Below are 21,757 nucleotides of genomic sequence, written 5' to 3'. Positions count from 1 at the left end.
TGTCCCTATATGAGCGTCTGCTGAATCTTGGTTGTGTCGCGTTTGAATGGATGGTGCAGTACCTTGACTGACAAGTGAGAATACTTGATGTAACTGAGTGCTGAGGCAGAGAGCATGAATGTTCACGACTGAGTAAATTAAAGGAGCAATGTGGAGCTAAGAGCTGGCTTTTGATGAGGATGGATATTTAAGACTGAACTGCTGGTGGTGGTCTTGCCCCACATTACAGCCACTATTCTCTATAATCCCTACATACAGATAGTAGTGGGTTTCATCATCTTATTCTATAGAAGTGTGGTTCAATTGAGGCTAAATATCAGCCAGATAGGGATAGTGTGCTCCGGAAAGTCAGGATCTAGTGGGTGAATTAAGAGACTAGCATACAGTGTCAGATATTTCAGCCCTCATGATGCTAGAAAATATTAAAGTGTCAGTTAAACTCACAGAAATGGGGGCATGCAAAAACGGGCAAGAGTTGTAGCTGCTGAGTCCTACCATCAAATATTACTAAAATAAATGACTGTACAAGCGTTGATAACGCCATTTCTTTCAGTCTTTGGATCAAAACTGTTTTTGTTAAGCAACATCAACATTCTACTTGAACTACAATGTCTAACCAGCCTGTTCCTCCCAATTTCGAAATACACAGTAAAGGTGACATAGCAAATGTTAATGGACAAGGGCATGGTATAGATGGGCGAACGGTCTGGGGCAATAGATGATTCCGTTTGGGAGGCTCTGTTAATGTTCCAGCGGGAGGTAGTGATCAAATCCAGGCTGCGACTTATCCAACTCAAAATCCTTCACCGGATGTTCTATGATAGGGCTCGCCTATCAAAATTGGGAAGGGCAGCCTCATTGGAATGCCACCGGTGTAGGGAACCACGGAGAGGCTTTTATTACACACTCTGGACATGCCCAACAGTACATTCTTTCTGGTGTAAAGTGCTCTTGGAATTAGGCAGAGTCATAGAGACCACAATACCCCAAATATATACTCCTAGGCATATCCACGGAGATTGACCTCTCACAAATGACGCTGATATACCGCAAAATATGGGTAGTTGGATCAATTATTATGGACTTGAGGTACAAGACGACGCAATGATATGTTCCACACTCAGACCTCTAAAACTATGTAACCTGAATTGATTTTGCTTGCTTATTCTCTCTTCTATTGTCCTCACCAGTGAATATGAAAACACTGGTAATATGGATGCACTTCTGCTTTTTAGTTCTCGCCTGGCATTGGAGCGTGCATGCGCTCCTCGCCTGCGAGAGCTATAGTGAGAAGTCAGTTTCAAGAAGGTTACTCTAAGCCCCGCCCCTCCTTTTCATTGGGTAGCATCAGCGTTTATGTTAAACGCTGGCTTCCCATTGAAAAGTAGGGTTTTCGGTTGCCTCCCTTTGGCTTTTTGTTGGACTGCCTCGCCTGATTCACGGCTGTCGTGAAGACATTTCTTATCTGCTTGTTTATTTAACAAGCAGCTAAGAAAAGTCTTCACGACAGCTGTGAAGCAGGCATGGAGCTCAGAGGTGCACGGGATCATGGGGAGGACAAGGTAATGGCAAGCGCTTGTTTAAGAAACTAGAAAAGTGAGCCAATAAACGCTCATCGGGTCGTTAGGCATGAGGCTAGGGATGGCATGTCGAAGTAACGTAATGAGTATTACTATGGAAAAGAAGAACATTGATGAGTCCCAATTTAAAATACTTTTAAGACCGGGGATATTTTTTTTAAATCATGCAAATATCAGAATCGTTCACTATTAGTGATGTATATGTTCCAGAAATTAAAAATATATCAATCTTACATTTCTGTCGATATTTTATAGTTTAAGGACGGACACCAGGCTTCCCAGCCGACATCGGTACATTTCAAGATGGTGGCCAGGTTAGTGTTCAGCACACTGTCGCTGTTGTAGGGGGAGCGGCAGCGTTGGTTGACGCCCTGACGAAGTCCTCGCGCATATTATGTGACAGGTCGTGTGACGGGTCCGCCTCTCTTCCTAGGCTGGATGCTGTCGGTCCGCAGGGTGTTCTCCATCCTGCCTGCTCCTGTCAGTCGTCGTCTCCTCCACACGCTCGTTCCTCCAGGCCCGCAACATGACAGAGAGGCAGCCTATCGAGCAACTCCCGGCAGACGTACGACCTCTCAATTATGCGCTGTGCCTGCGGCCCGACCTGGTTGACTTTACCTTCGAGGGAAAGCTGGACGCGGCTGTGCAGGTGTGGGGGTACAGCAATGCTCTTTCACCTGGTGGTGGTCTTACAGTGTGAAGTCCGGCACAAGGCCCGGTTTACACACTTAGATTGGGTGAGGCGTTAATCGGGTGGGGTTGAGCTGTGGAACTGCAGGGTGGCAGGATTAGAGTAAAAGAAACCGGCATGCGTGTTAGAGTAGGCACGGAGACGCCCGTGGTGTCCCCACCTGCTATCATCTCTCACTGTGGATGTTAGTTGAGTTAGTGGTGTGATTTGTTTTGAAGAGCAGCAGAGAAACGACCGTGAAGTGGGCTTCATCTTCTTAGCCAATGTACTTGTGTGATCAATTTATGTTGCAGATGTGGAAATTAAAGCTTTCTGCAATGAGGAGGCGGCCACAGATTTCCTGTGCTGTCGGTGGATATAAGGCAGCATTTTTTTTTTTTTTTATTTTGCTTTTTTTTTTTATTTATTTATTTTTTTTTTGAAAACCTTTATTTCGAAATTCAGGACACAGCTATTCAGCCGACAGCCCGAAGGTTCGGCAGCATTGCAAGTTAGATACAGTGATGTGTCCCCAATACAGTACGATGAGTAATGCAAAGGTCCAATTTTAAATAAACACAGAAAAAACACACAACAAACCCCAGCAAGGCAGAACATTGAAAGCCCATGGCGAAAGCCCCCAGGGGAGGCAGGACCCCACTCATCTACTAAGTATAAGACTGTGTGCGGAGGAAGAAGGGGAACAGCAGAGGCCCAGAACGGTTACTAAAACCAAACTGTGCTGGAAGGTAGGTCAGGGGGAAAGCTGTTCCTCGGGAGGTTCCAGGTCCGGGGCGAGACATATTCCCCCCCTGTATTGGTTCCACCGCCCCCAGATGGCATGCCACTTCCGGGGGCGACCTCTAGAGCAGTAGACCGTCTTCTCCCTAAACATGCTCCAATCCATGTTCTCCTTCCACGCGGTCAGTGTAGGGGGTCCCGAGGAGCCCCATAATCGCGCGATATCCCTTTTAGCTACCATGTTACCCAGAGTCACCCATTGGGTCTGCGCCTCATCGAGATCAGTGGGCCCCCAGACGTTCAGGAGGCAACACCGCGCCTCCGGCTGTACCACAATGCCCGTCACCTCCCCCATAACTGCATGGACTCTCCTCCAGAACTCCACAATGACACCACATTCCCAAATGATGTGCAGGAAAGTACCCACCATACCACATCCCCTTCTGCACAGGCCGTCCTCCGAGAATCCCATGTGGACCAGCCTTGGCCCCGTAACATACACCCGGTGCAGTATTTTAAGCTGCACCAGCCTCAGACGCGACGGGATCGCAACCTCCTTAGGCGAAGAAACCGCTGACTGCCAGTCCTCATTATCCAACTCGAGGCCATCCCTGGTCCACTGTTCTCCCAGCCCCAATAGCAAGTCTGCCCGGACGTTTATCAACTTCTTATATATGAGTGAAATCGTGCTCTCGGGCATATGACCATCAAGGACTCGGTCCTCAAGGGGAGAGGACTCCGGCACCTTCTCACCCTCCACGAGGACTGAGCGGAGGGCGTGACGCAGCTGGATATACCTAAAATACTCTGAGGGCCCTAGCTCAAACTCAGTCTGCAACTCCTCGAAGGACTTCACCCTCCCCTTATGCAGCACATCCCCCACCTTGGATATACCTATCAGATCCCACTTATCAAAGCCCTTCGTATGCCAGAGTCTTCCCAACCTTTCCGATTCAAACAATGGGGTAGCGAGGGTTAGCCTATCCTTCCAGCCCAGCGAGTCGGTCGCCATCTTCCATACGCGCACCGCCACACCTGTGGGCCCCGTGAGGGACGAGTCTAGGGACCGCGAATACAACGCCCTGTAGTAGTTGCCGCCGCGCAGCAGCCACCTATCCATGGCATACCCAGGGCTGAGGGCAGGGCCGTAAAACCCATGGTTGATCGCGCTCAGCTGCGTGGCCCAATAGTACCGTCGGATGTCTGGGAGCGCAATGCCCCCATCGTACCATGGGAGCGTCAACTTTGAAATAGCTATTCGCGGCCGCCCATCCCACAGCAACGTCCTTTGGAGGCCTTCGACCTCCCGAAAGTATTTGGCCGGTACCCAGTCCAAGGTGTTCTGGAGGGCGTAGAGGAAGCGGGGAAGAGACATCATTTTGAACAGGGCCGCACGCCCAACAAGGGAGAGCGGCAGCCTCCGCCAACCTTCAACATCTCGCCTCAAGCGTGCCAAGGGGGGGAGCAGGTTCCTCTCATAGCGCACAGCAGGATCCATGGATATAAAAAAACCCAAATACACAAAACCTTGCTGGGCAACCTGTATCGAACATGTTCTAGGGATCGGTGGGACCTCGCCACTAAGAACGTACAAGTACGATTTGCCCCAATTAATCACAAGCCCCGAGTTCCTACCGAACGATGCGAGTACGTCACAGACCACTATAAGTGACTTCTTAGGTGAGGCAAGATACAGCAGGATATCATCGGCATAAAGCGAAATACGGTCCTCGTGATCAGGCGACCACCGAAGGCCCCCGTATATCCGGGTGCCAACGTATCCACGCAGCCAACGGTTCAAGGGCGAGGGCGAACAACAGAGGCGACAGGGGGCAGCCCTGCCGAGTACCCCTACCAAGCTGAAACGGAGTAGATGCCCGACCATTCACCACAACATTCGCTAGTGGCCCCTCGTACAGCAACCGGACCCAACTCACAAACCCGCGACCGAAACCAAACTTGGCCAGCACGGCCCATAAATATGCCCACTCCACCGTGTCAAAGGCCATCGTGGCATCAAGAGATGCCACAACAGCCGGTTCACGCAGCGTGCCCGCCCTGGCGATGACGCCATGAAGACGCCTAAGGTTCAATGCTGTGTTTCGGTGCGGGATAAAGCCAGATTGATCCGGGTGGACCAGATCGCCAAGTACCCTAATCAAACGGGTAGCCAGGAGTTTGGCCAGAATTTTCGGCTCAGCGTTGAGGAGTGAAATGGGCCGATAGGAGGCGCATCTATCTCGGGGTTTACCCTCTTTGTGTATGACCACGATCGACGCCAGCCGCTGATCCAACGGAAGGATCCCATCCCCCCGCGCCTCCAAAATCATGGCGCGCAGGTGAGGGGCGACCCTATCCGGGAACAGTTTGTACAGATCGATCGGCAGTCCGTTCGGTCCAGAGGCCTTACCCGAATTCAACGCGCGAATCGCCCCCGCCACCTCGTCAACCGTGATGTCGCCATCCAAATCGTCCCTATCTATGTCAGAGAGGCAGGGCAACTCGATATCACGGAGGAGATCAGACGAGTCTTCGGGCGGCCTGTCCGACACAGAGGAATAAACCCTATGAAAATACTCCGCGAAACACTCCACAATCCCCTCAGGTTCCACAATCGCCTCTCCCCCCTCTCCAATCAACTCTGGCACCACTCTATTGACCCGTTCCTTCCTGTCCAGCCACGCCAGGAGTTTCCCTGCCTTATCTCCAACGTCATACAGGCGGCCCTGTTGTTCCCTGCTGAGGGTCTTGGCGGCGTCCGTCACCAGGTCCCTATACTCCGCCTGCTTCAAGCAAAGCTCATGCAATGAGGACTCTGTGACCTCCTCCTCCATATCCCCCTCAAGGGCCGCAATCTCCTCCTCCACTTGCCGCACTTCGCAATCCCTCCGATTCTTGGCAGTCACCACCAGGGAGAGGGCCTCCCCCCGAAGCACGGTCTTAAAAGCTTCCCACAGCGACACCGCCGAGTCCACGGTTCCCAGATTGTCCTTAAAGTAATTATCTACCTTCTTTACCAGGGCGCTGCGCATCTTGGGGTCTCGGAAATACCATGGGTTGATGGGGGCCACCCTCCCTCCTCCCTCCCGACCTAGATCCAGCCGGATCCACACTGGCGAGTGATCAGAGATACCACGTGCCATGTGCCTCGCCTCGGATATCAACGAGGCGTGTGCGGCCAGAGTGAGCAGGTAGTCAATCCTGGAGAGGCTACCATGCGCCCCGGAGTGAAACGTGTATTGACTCTGTGTGGGGTGCCGGAGCCTCCAGCAGTCTATCAGGCCAAACGTGTCCAGGAGGTCTGGAAGCCATTTCTGAGCCCCCCCTGTGTCCCTGGGCGGGTATCTATCCAGCAGTCCGGAACCCACAGCGTTGAAATCCCCTCCCACTACCAGCATGCCCCCCGGGAGAGTCAGCAAAGCCCTGCCCAGTTCAGCAAATGTGGAGGCCTGCAGGGCCGGCGGGACATAAACCGAAACCAAAACCAAAGTCCTTCCTTCCCACCGCCCCGCCACCGCCACAAACCTCCCCCTATCGTCAACAATGGTGGAGTCCACCTCAAAAGGCAGCGATGCTCTAACGAGGATGCCCACACCCCTGGACCCAGAAGAGAATCCCGAGTGTGCAATGAATTTATACCCCTTCCTATTCAGGGCATAGCACGTATTGCCTATGAGATGCGTCTCCTGCAGCAGGACAACGTCTGGCATTGAACGTTTCAGAAATTGCAAAACAATCCCCCTCTTAATGCGATCCCCCAAACCATTAACATTCCAGCTTAGAACACTTAAGCCTCTACCCCCCATCCTCAAACGGAAAGAGGCCCACCCCACACCCGAGGCGCCACCATGGAACAGCCCTGAGGATAATCATCATGCCTTGCAGAAATAAACCCCCCAACAACAAACTCAAACTCCCCATAACTCCCCCCACCCTGCACCCCTGCTGCAGCTTAAAAAGCCCCCCCAACTTGCAGTGTGCCTGTCGCCCTACAAAAACAAAAATCTACAAAAAGTACCCTAAGGGAGGAAAAGAGCACCCCTCGTCCTCCCGCAACCCTCCACAGTTACTGCACTCTGTTCAAATCTTCAGGTATGGTCAAATCAAGTCAGGCCGGCTTTGAGATATCAGCCCTGTCCATCCCGGCCACTGTCTCCATGCTCAGCTGTGTCGTCCCCGGTCCGTCGCCGGGGCAAAGCGTCCAGCCATTCGTCGGCCATAACAGGAGAGTCAAAAAAGAATGTCCGATCTTCATGCACCACCCGTAGTCTGGCGGGGAAAAGCATGGCATACTTCAGGTCCCGTTCCCGAAGTCTTCGCTTCACCCCCAGGAAGCCCTGTCTCTGTCTCTGCACCTGCTGGGTGAAGTCCGGATAAAAATTCACCGACGCATTCTGGAAGGGGACTGGGCCCGTCACCCTCGAAGCTTGCAGGATAGCGTCCCGATCTCGAAAATGAAAGAGCCGGGCGACAATCGGCCGCGGCGGGGCACCCGCCTTGGGCCGTCCGCCCGGCACCCTATGGGCCCTTTCCACCGCAAAAAACTTTCCAAGGCCCTTAGGCTTCAGATGATTGAGGACCAAATCTTCCACAAGCAGGTCCGTCGAAGCCTCATCCGAGGATTACGGGACCCCGATGACGCGCACGTTGTTGCGCCTGGACCGGCTCTCGAAGTCCTCCAGCCGGCGGGCGGCGAGGTCACTCTCGGCCCTCAGCTTCCGGACCTCGTTCTGCAGATCCGCAACATCATCAGTGAGGCCCGTGGTCTTGTGGTCCAGGTCCTTAACGCGTTCGTTTGTCTTGCCCAGGTCCGAGCGGATCAAGTTGACATCCACCAGGATGGCATCCACCTTATGCGCCAGGGCCTCGAATTGCCTCCCCATCGAGGTCTGCATCCCATCAAGCGCGCCCATGACATCCTGCAGGGAGAGCTCCGGTGTCCCAGGCGAGTCCTCCTTCTGGGCATCCGGCGCCTGGCTCGATCCACTCGGCGATGTCTTCAGGAGGGGGTAGCGGTCCATACTGTTGACTTGGGAATACGTTCCCCGCCTGGTGGACTTAGTCTTCAGCCGATCTCCTTCTGCCTTGCCCGACATAATGGACTCCAGGCAGTCCAATGCAGTGAAGACCGTTCCCTCTCAGAGAGAGGTATAAAGAGTGAGCAGGTCCGCCTTGTTCTGCCAAAGTAGCCCGCCGAGCGACCTTGGGGTTATAAAGCCACCCAGAGCTCTACAGTGTCCAGGCAGACAAAGGGAACGAAATCGAAAGTGAAAGAGCGAGGGCCTCCGTCCGACAGTTCACACCTCACCAGGCCGTTGTTGATCAACTAGGAGTCGGGCATCCTGCCAATTCTAGCCCCTGGCATCTCCGGGAGTTAGGCCGCAATCTTTCGCCAGTCATAAGTCCGGTTCCCGATGGGCGATCCGACCGCGGGTAGCATCAATCGCCTCCCTGACAACTCAGCAACACGGTGCCATGCATACCATCAGGATTAGAGACAGGATAGTCGACGGAGGGCGCGAGGGTCTCGGGAGCTCTAAGCTCACGCGGCCATCTTGGTCAAGCGCTAGGCTCCTCCCCCATAAGGCAGCATTTTAGACGATTTAGGAGATTACATGATTGCATGTACACTGGGGAGTCATCGGCAGAGTGCTGGTGTAGTGCCCTCTGAGCTTTAGCTAGGGTTGATGGATAGTTTTTAAGGTAGCAGTAACCTGTATTTTTGTTTGGTGCTTTAGATAGTGGCTCTGTTTCTAAGAATTATAAATAATGGATGTTCTTGTTATTCCGTTTAATGATTCTTGACTTACTTGACTTTGAGGCAGGTGCAAGGCTTAGTTAGCTTTGCCGGGATTTGAGTTTGCTACAAAGAACGACGGTTCCTACGGACTTGTTTGAAGCAATATGGAAATATCCCGCATTAGAAAACGTCTCTATTACAGAATTTTGAGAGTAAGAGTAATATAACCAAATACTTATTCTGTTACTAAAGTACAATAAATACTGGACCCGTATGTAAACATTTTTTTTTACCTTGAGTCAATATGTGAAGGTTATAGTGACTGTGCAATGCTCAAGAAAAACGTGAACACGGTCAAGTAACAACAAGCATTGGCATAGCCAATAGGTTTCGCCTTTGGGACCTTATAAGTGTTTAGTTATCAAGCACAATATCCTTGGTGTAACAACATCAAGTGTTACTTGGCTAAAGACTTATAAGGTCCCAAAGACAAGACCTATTGGCTATGCCAATGCTTGTTTTATTTATGCATCTGGGTACAGTTCTGTGCGCCATTTAAAAAAAATCAAATATAAAAGATTTAAAAAATCCCCCCACTATCCTTCTCAATCCAAATAACAGACTAATATATCCACCACTTAAATTACTTTCATATTTCATTATTCTAATTCACCACTAATCCTTTATGTGTTCTGGAGGAGAGTGCTATTCGACGTAAAAGAGCTTCAACAGCTCATCAGGGGTAGCAAGCACTATATACATGCAAACCTTTTGCACCTTCTATCCCCCCACCATCCTTTCCAATTCAAATAACAGACTAACATATCCACCACTCAAATTACTTTCATAATTCCCTATACTAATTCACCACTAATTCTTTATGTGTTCCGGAGTAGCGCGCTACTCGCCGAAAAAAGTGCTTCAAAGCCTCATCAGGGGTAGTAAGCGCTATATAAATGCAATTACAATACAAGACATATGCCCATAGTGATTGAAATTCTAACATTATTTGCCTAATACTGGTCATCGCAAATGAATCTCCTTAAAAATAGCATTTTCACTGCAACAGTGACAATACAAGCACTAATATGTGGATTTTCACAATTCAATTCAGTGAAATCTAGTCATTTTCTCTTCCTCTCTTTTCTCTCCTCTCTTCTTTCAATGCGTACAATGCTCTGACGAGAAAATTACATCAGGCTCTGGTGAGTTAGAGATATGAGAGGCAGTAGGAGACAGGAGATAGAGCGAAAGATATAGAGAGATTAAGTAGAGGGAGAAAGGATGTAGCGATACAGGGAGATGGGTGAAGTGGGGAGTGATGATACGTAAAAAGGGAAAGGGGATGTAATTAGAAAGAATATACATAGGCAGATAGAGGAAAGGGTAGGCCAAGAGAGGTGGAGAGAATGATAATGTTTTAGATTGAGGAAGAAAATGAAGAGAGAAAGGCCCAAAGCAAGAAAGGCATGCAGAGGGAAATTAGGTGAAAGAGGAACAGAGGCGAAGTATAGAAAGGGAGGTGAGGCTCTTATACAGATAGAGAGGGTGAGATTGAGAAATCCTGGTGAAGTAGACGGAGGTGAAGTAGAGAGAGATATAAAGAGACAGTAGTGTAGTAGAGAGGGCAATTTGAGGTGTAGAAGGAGGTACAGCGAAAAGAGATAGAGGATGCAATGATGGCTAGAGAAAGAGATAGCAGTAGAAAACAAGAGGTGTGAGAAAGGAGGAAAGTAGTCAGAGAGACGAGGTAGATCGAAAAAATATAGGAAGAGCCGGTGTGGACAGGTGAAGTTAGCGAATGAATAGTGAGGTTAACTGAGAAGTTATGTTTTGAGAGAGAGAAGACAGGTGAGGCTGAGATGAAGCAGAGAGAGGTGTAAGGTAGAGAGATGTGAGGTTGAGAGACATGAGGTAGATATAGGGGTTAGAGAGAGGGGAGGGATATGAGGATGGTATGGCATAGAGAGATAGGGAAAGGTGGAGTAGTAAAGAGAAAGAGGAGGTTGATATAGCAGGTAGTGAGATAAACGCGACACAGGGTGGTGTTGGGAGAGTAGTAACTTAAACATTTGGGTATAGAGGCAGGGGTAGGCAAAGACAGTAGCAGAGAGAATGTCCTGATCACTTTACTGTGGGTTAGAAGGTGGAAGTCATGTGCAACTTCCCACTTGCACATGTCTTAAACACATCTCTCCTAGTATAAACATAATGTGAGGCTTGTTGGCAAATGATCACACCAGGCCCTCTAGAGGTGTCTGGCTGTCACACACGTTTCTTTCACTTCTACTACTAACAGTCAGATACAGTCTCTTTTACTGTTCTTGAAAACATCCAGGCACAGGCTGATTACCAAGAATCCCTCTGCTCACAGGACTGTGTGTTGTAAATTCCATCATGGGAGTTCCCTTTGTGTTTCACAATTATAAGGGCATACAGACCACCAAGCACTCTGGGTTCTGACAGCAGGAAAGCAGGAGACCAACAGAGTATCTTACTGGTCACAGCAGTATGTTGGGGATCAGATTCACCATTATCATTGGATAGGACTCAGTCAAACAGGAATTTTGGAAAAGGGGTACAGACCTTTCTTTATTTCTGCAGCGTCTTCAAAATCTAAAACTGCCCCAAGTTTGGTGGGTCGCAGAAAGCAGTGAGAAGCCGAAGTGGTCTGTGTTGCCATACAAGTCCCCGCCGGGAAGCCTCTTGCTTAGAAATCTACACTATGAACATGAGCTGTGGAAAAGGGCTTGTAAATGGCTGCCATTTATTTACATGGCAGCCTGGGATGGGGAAGCTGCAGCACAGAAGTAAAGCCCAACAGCTTTGAAAACACGTTTATCGTCAGTATTGTCAATAATGTTGAATATGATCACATTCAGAGAAGCAGCCATAACCCAGTGGAGGACAAGGCAAAATGCGTTATATGCAGTTGACTGAATGGGTATCAGCCTGTTAAGGCGAATGGTCAATGTGTTCCTGAGGGAAAAGGTACTTATAAGCCTGGAGACCTTCAAAAAGACCTTACCATTACCAAGCAGCAGCATATAACTTTATCGATGCTTGTTTTCAGTCCACTGAATTATTGTGTGTCATTTCTTGTAATTCCAAGATGGCAAAGGGCCAAACCTGTAGGAAGGATCCACCTATTCTTTTGCTCTAATTTTGGTTGCACTTCAAAGGGATTCCATGTTGTGAGGCAAAGCAGAGGAAAGCTCCCCCGGCAGGCTTGAAGCAAAGACGTTTGGCCTGCAGTGATGACACAGGAGGTTTCAGTCACTGAGGAATGTAAAGTAGCATTGTTGAGCAAAGCCAAAGGTGTGATATATGCTGAGCATTACCCGAGAAGGCTCAGCAGAAAATGATTGCCCATGTTTATGCCATCAGGAAAGCCAAGGCCTCCCCAGAGAGCTGTTAAAACATAGTCTGAGGGTCAGTTAGACTTTTAGGTATCATTTTATAAACTATTACAAAACAAATATTTATAATTAGTGCCTTGCTAAATTAATATTAAATGATAACGTCTCACTGAAACTAACATATTCCTTTCAAGTTTCATCAGGTGATATGCAACAACGTATACATTAGTTAAAAGGACATATTAGACATCATTGAAAACGGAAGAAAAGGTATTCCAGAAAGGAAGTTGTAAAAGAGAAAACTCTTGGGAAAAAGAGCTAAATAATATATAACCATGTTGGCCTGACCTGGGCATTCATTATTATGAGATCATACTCAATATTTGTCCCAAATGTCAATATCTCTGAAAAGCTATGTATTTGTGCAGAGGTTCCTAACCTATGGTCCCGGGTCCCCTGGGGGTCCGCGACACCCACTCAGGGGTTCCGTGAAAGCTTAGGAAGTGAAAAAATATAATATTAACAGATTAATAAAGTCTACGGACATAAAGAAGAAAATTGTGTATTTGTTGATGAATGCTTGTTTCTGTAAGTTTGTGCATTGATTTACACTTCAAATCTACGAAACTGCTTACACCGGGGTCCCAGGATTTTACCAATGACTCCGTGGGGGTCCCCAGATTCCAGTAATGATTAACAAGGGGTCCACTGAAGTCAAAAGGTTAAGATCCATTGTATTAGTGCATTTGCACAGGAGCAGTGTAGAGCAGCAACTTTCTGAATAGCTCAATTTATGGACACAAACTAGCAACCTAATCCACCCTGTCAATCCAAAACCCTCCTTGTGTTATCTACACAAAGGGCAAAGTGCTCAAGTAATAAGTGATTGTGTGATGAGTTTATTTCACCTATATTAAACGCTGAAGTAGGTTTCTGAAAACATCCACTGAACCAAGCGTCAGAGATGATTCAATAAATGTGGACCTAGACCAGTGTATAGCTTAATACCGCTATCCAAGCATCTTCACCACGTCTCTATGATCCCACCATGACTCTCTGAACCCCTTTCTTGCTCCCTTCTCATCTCCTATCAGGGTCTTTTTTCTTTTTATGTCCAAACCTATCGTTAATGATCCTTCACCTCTTCCACATCTCACCCCTTCCAAATCTCTCCCCACCTCTAAGTCTCCTTCATCGTGTATCATATTTATTCCCTAGTGTATTCAATCATTTCCCAACCCACCTTTAATACCACCCTCCTTCCCAATAGTCACTCCCTTTCTTTCTCTAGCAATCACTTTCTTCCATTCCTCAGTGCTCGAGAGCTCATCAGCCTGCTGCATTTACTGTCGCTCCCTCTGGTGAACTTTCGTTTCTGTTGAAGATAATAAATTTCTACAGAAAATCAAATGTACTTATATGTGCTTCAATACAATAAAAACACAATAAAAAGAAAATCAATGCAATGTTCTCAAAACCCCGAGCCAGCTGAGGTAACTAGGACCTACGTCTGTTGGATTTACCAATCTACTTATGTGAGGAGAGAGGGAGAAGGTGGCACGCTTTCTTTAGAAAATGGGGAAAGAGCATACCATTCAGTAAAGACAGATTAACCTACAATTACCACATTCGAAACCTGGGTAGCTCTCCTTTGGGCCACTGCCACGGGAAGGCATGGTCTCAAACGTGATTGAATCTGCACCAGTCTTTCGATGAGCATTGTCCTATGTACAAATCTCATGATTGTGGAGTCACACAAAATGATGGGGTCCCACAACAGAATGTGTTGAGAGACTCCTGGGACTCCCATACATCACAAATATTCACAGGCCTTAGGCTAAATGGGAAGACCCCACTGCAGTGGCTGGAGGGGCCTGTGTTATTCCCCTGGGAAAGGGGTTTATTCAAGTAAAGTTGGCTGCCTACTTTACTGGTAACATCTAGAGGGGGCCTGCTGCCACATTGTATGTGCACCACCAAATGTGCTTCCCTGAAAACAACACAGAGCCCAGGGCACAAGTCGAGGATACACGTGGGTAGACAGCATCCACCAACTCCTTTCGCAGGGTGGACATCCTCTACCCTCCCAAGAGGCCCCACAGAAATATGCCAAACTTAACCTTGTGAAATTTTCAGATGCCGGGACACATTCAGCAGCGCCTGCACGTTAAGATCTGAGCAGCAACGTGCAGGCATGGAGAGGGGTGATCAGATTCCAGCTGGGCCCATAACAAAGGGTGAAGTTAAGGGGCCATCAGGCCTCATTGTTTTGGAGTACAGAAGCGAGAGCTATTAGGAGCCTTACCCCTAAATGCAATGGAGGATAAACAAAGGCACACAGCCTCTCACTTCATAGTTACTTAAGAGAGGCAGCTACTTTGATTCAAAACTGAGACTAGACAAAACACAGATCTCTCCACCAAATATGTTAATCTCAAATTATTTTACCATTATTAATATTCCCAGAGATTAAGTTGGCACACAAAGATCTCTGCAGCAGGTGCCTTAACCCTATAAGATATATTAAAGTGCAGGCTCTCCAAGCAATTGAGCAGGACAGATTTAGTGCCACGTTGGGGCAGGGTTTAACAATAAATAAATGTATAAATTGAGGCCCAGATTTTGCGTCCAGTGTGCGTCACTTTTTTGGGGCACAACCCTGATGCACAATCTCATTTCTTAAATATTGGAATGTGCACAAGTGTATTCAATAGACCTGCTAAACATATGTATGAAGTCTTAAGATCTGATAGTCACTTCTGCGAGATCATGGATTGAGATGCCACTTCCTGTAATGCGCAATGTCACGCACTATGATGTCACACGCCATTATGTCACTTACACACTGCCTAACTTGGTCAGTCCCCCCCACTTCTTTTTAAGGAGCTTTGCCCTGACGGAGCCATTTGACAGCATGGCAGCTACCTCACTTCCAAGCTTGAAACAAGATATCTTATCACTATCCAAACGTCTGAGATGTCCGCACTTCGCACTAAGGAAAAAACTCCCTTCCCAATGGCATGGTGTTGAGGTTCTGTAATTCTCGAGTCTGACTCCATTTTGTTCTGAGCCACCATTTTGTGTTGCCCTCACGTAGGCCTGTGAAGGTAGCCTGGCGAATAAAGTGGCCTGGCCTTCTTAGTTCATGTATACATTAACTAGGTTTCTTTTTGACTCTGAAATGAACTGTAAGAAACTGACCTCTGCACCTGAAACTGACCCGCAAATCCAATTTCCCTGATCGATCTTTGTCTGAGATTGCCAATCAATGTTCAGGACATCGTTAACTTTTAGTTTCCTTGCACATGCCTTATCTTGTTCAGAATCTGTTACCGTTCTTTTTTTATATTTCTTCATTACATGGGTTATGCTTTCAATTATAGGTTTGTCCGGCTTGTGGAGATTGAATTTGGGACATTCCTAATAATTAACTTTTGGGTTGGGATACTGTAAATTGAGTTTTTGTTATGTGACACTTTGTTTAAAAATGTACCTTATTGGCTAGAATTTTGTGCAGTGGGTGTACATTTATAATGTGAATATTGGGTATAAAAGGAGACGTCTCGCCTTAGTAAAATGAGCAGTCTCCTGAGAATTTACACCGTGATGTATTTCTAGGATCACTGTTACTAGCTGCAGCTAATAAACTTGGTCTCTGATGCCATCCAGAAGTATTCCGTGTCTCTGTATACCAAGACAGGTGAACTTGAAGATCTTAGGCGTGCCCCTGACGCCGCTGGGTTAAACCCCGGTTCTTCAGTGTTTCAGTCGGTAGAATGACCCAATTCAACGCACAGATGGAAAAGGGACGTTTTTATTTGACTTCCAGTTAAAATAATGCATGCTCCCGAAAATGCGAGCACCAGGCGTGAAGAAGTTTTAAGAGATTTAAAGCAGAATCTATGATACAAAACTGTACAACCAACCAACTCACTCAAACAGGCTGTTCATGGCAGCTTTGTAAAGCTGTAAAACAGACAATTGTTTTAGCTAGTTTATGGTTACGGTTGTTCCCCTAGATTACAAGAGTAATAGGATTCATAGCCCTGTCAAATGCCACACATTTTTTGCTGGTATACCCTATACACATCACCACACTAAAATGCTATGTCTCGCATAGTAAATTGAAACACTCTGAGTCCTCTGAATATCAGAACAAGGCACTGCGCCATGGCAGTGTTAGTCCAAGGGGCTACCTCGGGCCCTCATCTCCTATCGTGCGGCATCCCTCCGTCCCAGGTCATCTGCTCTGATGAGGCCGTTACGTACTGTAGGAAGTCTTGAACAATCTCTTCCTGCTACCGCGTAAAAAGGGTGGGGCTGCGATGCCACGGCTTGGGCAGCATAATAACTGCTTTTAGTGCTGCAGAGTGAACGGGCACAGAAGCATGGCCCACATACGATCAATCATGGCCAGACAGTGGGGTGGGTGTCTCCCGGGCTCGGCTCCCCATCACCTCCCCAGGTTCTGGATGAAGGAAGCCAGTAAGACTTCCATCTTGACTGACCTTCACATGTTGCAGTGTGTTATACTGCAGTCAGTGGCGCAACTAGACCCTACCTTCGGGAAGTGGTGGTGGGAAATTGTACTAAAAGGTGGTGGTGGGGCTACCATTTTGTGAACTGGGGGCCGAGACAGTATTGCAATGCTCGTTTGGAAGACCAATAGGTCCTTTTAGTGTGCTAAAGCATGGAAAAGGTATATAACCCTGCCTGTTCTTTCATGCTTCAGCACATTAAAGTCACATCTTTTGTTAACTCCAGTGCATTCCCCTGAGACACTGAGCACTGCTAGAGCTCAGAGTGTCCACTAGACCTGCGAGTTTCGGATGTCTGCAAGATGGTTGGTACCAAGCGAGTCCTACGCATGTCTGACACACAGATAAGAAAGCACTGAAGGCTTTACTGGAAAAGTGTCTTTTCTGATTAAAAGTAACATGAGCTGCAGAACGATAAATGCTTCTAGGGAACAAGAAGCTGGGTGTGGGAGAATCTCCCAAGGTGCCTAATAAAATGTGGCCACAGATATTAAGAAGTAGTCTTGAGGTGTGAAGAATAAACAGGGATACATAAAATCATGGAGGGCTTCTTTCTGGCTGTCCCAAAATGAGGTGCTCACCAACAGCTCAAGACCACATCTCCTTCAGTAGTTGATGTAATGGAACTTTCAAAAAAAGCTCCAAACATTTGATTTGACCACTGTTTGTGAACACTCATGTTCTGTTGATGTTTTAACATAGGCACTAGGCCAATTTACTCAAGCTGTCTAGTGAGTAGACAAGATACAAATTATTTTGGCATTTATGTATTGTATATGGGTAGCACTTAATTGAGTTGTCTTTTGTTTAAAGTTGAGGTTTATCTATTTGCATATACACAATGGTTTAAACTTAAGTACATATAGAGCATGCATAACGGGTAACTGGGTGATCTAGCCCAACACTATCATTCAGTGGTTCTGGTGATATAGTTGGCCCTGTAGTTTGTAAATGTCACCAGAAGCCCGAGATAGCAGAGACAAGGTACTGTTATGTGTTTTCTATATTACAAGCTGTTTTATTCAAAGTGTAGCTAACAATGGGCATTGACTGGAATTTAAAAAAATGCTGAGCTTTTGTTTACTTGTCACAAATACATTTTTGATAAAACAATAAGCAATGGTGAGATCAGTGGATTTATGTGAATCTGTGGCTGCAGAGTTTACAGCATAATTATGAATTTTGTGAAATTGCCATAAAATATGCAGATTACACCAAAATTGTTGATTCTAGCTCAAACGGATGAAAATAATACTGCCAGACTAAGTGCCATATAATTCGCATTTTTTGTTGCATACTATAAAGATAGCCTTGATTGTCCAAGCTGCATAATCCAAGTAGCCTGGACAATGTAAAACATCTGTAAAGTGGTTTGGGGACATCCGTTATGAAGACAAAATCTAAATTTTACACGTAACAGTGAAATGTTTTCCATGGTTCCTTAAACATACCTGGGTTTTATACCACTGCTTTTTGTTCAATAAAAGTATCAAAATATGTAATACACACATTTTTACTCGAAGGTGTAATGACTTCTCCATAATCTTGATTGTACCCATTTGTGTAGAACATAAATCGTGGTGAGGAGGAGTATCTTTCTTGAACCAGCAAGTTCAACAAGTAAGTACGAGAGGATTTAAATGGGCCAGGAGCTCAGATCATACCATCTCGTACGTAGGCGCCATTTTGAGGTCAGGCAGAGCCCTGCAAGGCTCCAGCACAACCTCAGTGTATCTTCACACCCTATTAATTAGTGGACTCCTTGGAAGGGAGTATATTTTCAGGTGAGCTGTCCAATGTGCACAGTGGAGCAGCTGCTGACCGTGTAAGCTCTTATATTTATTTTATTCGAAAACGGCTGCCATTTTCAAGTTAGGCAAGGCAAGACAATTCATGGAGCCGCCTCCTGCGAGAGCTGAGTCATCCAATATACCTTCTGAGATAGAGCGTTGTTCAGTGAGTCGCAAGCAAAATGTGGTGATTTCCAGGAGCCTTGTATGATGAGCGCTTCACTCCCAGCTCATTTAGCACTGCCAATGTTGCCGATGATGCGAGGGTCCGGCTGCCAATTTAGCGAGAGGAGGCCTGCACCGATTAGGGTTCGAGATCCATGAAAGTAGCCTCAAAGAGCTTGGAAGATGTGATCCTGCTCACGGATTGGCTCTATCAATACTCTTGAGTAAGGGACTGAAGTGGATTTCGTCAGGACCCGACATTTAGGTAAGAAAGCCCACTGTGAAGGACCGCGGTGGTGGAGCTGCACTATTAAGCTGCCATGTGCCGCACTGTCCAAGCCACCTCTGATATGATGTCGTTATGGAACAACGCAAAGATCAAAATTAAAGGGAAAACCATATTCTAGAAATCATGGGGTTCGAAAGGCATCCATTTCCCAAGACAACTGGGCTCTTCGGGTGCCCCGTTCTCCTTCAGAGAATTTAAACATCAATACAACCTCTCAGATATAGACTTTTATGAATTCCTTAAATTCAAAGCAAGCCTGTCCAAGTTAAACTTCCCGGATAAAGATCTCTCCATCATCAAGACAATAATGACCTTTAACAAGTCAGGTCACAAGCCTTTAAGTTCTATCACCACCTCTTATTACCTAAATCCACATCCTCCATGAAAACTATCTTAGAAAAATGGAATGACCGTGGAACCATCCCACCGGATAACTGGGAACTAATTTGGAAATCAGTCGTAACCCACAAGATCTCTTTCGCACGTTCCCAAACAAAGTACTGGCTTCTACACAGATCCTTTTGGACTCTGTCATGGCTCCATAAAATGTCTCCTAAAGATAACCCCACATGTTGGATTCGTAATGCAGCTACCGGGGACCTCCGTCATGTTCTATATTACAGTGAAAGGGGAAAAGGATCCTTTGGAGAAGACTGAGTTGCCTAAGCGTATTTCAGTTTCTACATTTCAATCCAGCCAACACCATTACCATTCTATCTCACTCATTCATGCTAGAGAAGATTCAACCATATATAGTCAGCAAATAAACAAAGGAGAATAAAATTCTCTAAATAAACAATGTCTGTAATTTATTAACACGATCACAAATAAAATAGAACTATGAGTCCTGGACAATATGCCTTACAATAATCATAAAAAAGGAGAAATTCATTTATACAATCTAATTATAAAAAATACAAAAACAATACATCATAAAAAAGAGAGTATAACACAGACAAACAAAATATGCCTTTAAAATTTTACATGTCCGTGGTGTAACAGATCAAAAGGACGTGGAACTTGGTATTTTATGGTTGCTACTCATTCACCACCGCCCGTGTTCACAAATTATGTAGTTAGTAGTGCGTCGACGCGTTTCGATGGATGTAAAGTTTTACCATCTTTTTCAAGACCAATCAATAGACTCTCTTAGATTGTTTAAAAAGCTTGTAAAAACGACCAATATCAACCTATTATTGGTGACGTACTCTGCACTCAATTTTGGGGTCGGAACGTTGTCACACGACTTCCCCGAAAGGCCTCTATATCAATTATAAATGGCCACGCAATGTATCTTCCGTTTTCTTTTAAATGGTTGCTTTTAGTAGAATCCATATGGCCAATAAATGTAGTGCGGTCCCATTCAAAGTTGATAACAGTAGGTTCTTAGAAGTAGGCAAATGTTGCTTGCGAATAGTCTATATTGCCTCTTTGAGACGAATCGTAATTGTTGTAGAAGCTGTTCTAATGATCATAGCCTTTAGGTGCTCCCATATAGATGAAAAAGGGTTTCAAAGGATTGTATAAATGAATTTCTCCTTTTTTATGATTATTGTAAGGCATATTGTCTAGGAACTCATTGTTCTATTTTATTTGTGTTCTTGTTAATAAATTACATACATTTTTTATTTAGAGAATGTTATTCTCCTTTGTTTATTTGCTGATTATATATGGTTCAATCTTCTCTAGCATGAATGAGTGAGATAGAATGGTAATGGTGTTAGCTGGATTGAAATGTAGAAACAGAAATACGCTTAGGCAACTCAGTCTTGTCCAAAGGATCCTTTTCCCCTTTCATTGTACAGTGCCCTACTCCTTTGGTTTTAAGGGGCCCATCTTCTTCTATTGGACAATGTTCTATTTTACTGCAGTAAGGTCTCCTCCTTTTGGGACAGCGTGTTTATCTTTATCTTCTCTATCTGTGTGGCCCGTCTTAACAAGGAACTTCTTTCACTAGTTCAAGGTTTTCTAGACCCCCAAATCCAAACACAGAATTATAGACCCCTAGTGGACATATTACTGACTTTTGCATGTAAGTCAATATTGGCCAACTGGAAAAACAAGGCTGCCTCCTCCTTTAAGGCCTGGCTGAACTGGATCTCCTTCTTAAGAGGTGCAGATAATCTCTCTCTTCAGAATTCCCATTGGAAACCCCAAAATAACTGGGTATGGACATCTTTGGACACCTAATTCTCTATGACAAAACCTCCCTGATCCCTCATGGATCGTGGTCTGCCCCCTTCCTTGTGCACTGGGCAGGTGTCATCTCCTGGTCCTGGACACTGGGTTAACTCTCCATCATCCCTACCCTATAATCTATGTGCTGCCCACTTTGTATCCTTATTATCAACAAAGATGGACCATTAAAAAATCTATACATATTCGTCACTTGTAAATGTGCTATTCTCTGGCCTTAACCTCCCCATACTCGACCGTTAGAAGCATACACAATTATTGAATGGCAAGAGGTCCTTTAGTGAACCACTCGATAATTTCCTTCCTGTTTCTTTTTTGTGTTTCTATTTTGTATTACTATTGCAGAACTATATGTATTGTTTTCGCATTTTGTTTCTTTCTCATGTATAAATTTATAGATGGCCATCGGATTCTGCTCATGTTGTCTGAACATTATGTATCCTCTTATATTGCCTTATCACACTCGTTTTTTCCTTTGATTTGCTTTGTTGTGGAAAACCTAATAAAAACCTTCAACATTTAAAAAAAAAAAAAGAGTAACTGTGTGATATGACATCATTGTTAAACCATCACATTGATGCCAATCAGCAGCAGTTCCTTATCTGGGGCTTCTGGGCACAGGCCCTCCCCCGCCTACAGTGAGGCCCCTGTGCACTTTTTAATATAGCAGTGTTCATGAAAACACGAGT

At 46.0% G+C, this 21,757-nt stretch overlaps 1 protein-coding gene across 8 annotated transcripts in view; it reads right to left on the bottom strand.

Moving 5' to 3' along the window:
- Positions 1-21,757, bottom strand: part of NR1I3 (nuclear receptor subfamily 1 group I member 3) — an 858,363-nt gene that overhangs the window by 302,237 nt on the left and 534,369 nt on the right. The window lies entirely within an intron of this gene.

The sequence above is a fragment of the Triturus cristatus genome, chromosome 12 (genome assembly GCF_964204655.1).
Source record: "Triturus cristatus chromosome 12, aTriCri1.1, whole genome shotgun sequence".
Taxonomy (NCBI): Eukaryota; Metazoa; Chordata; class Amphibia; order Caudata; family Salamandridae; genus Triturus; species Triturus cristatus.
This window is presented reverse-complemented; position numbering and strand designations above follow the sequence as displayed.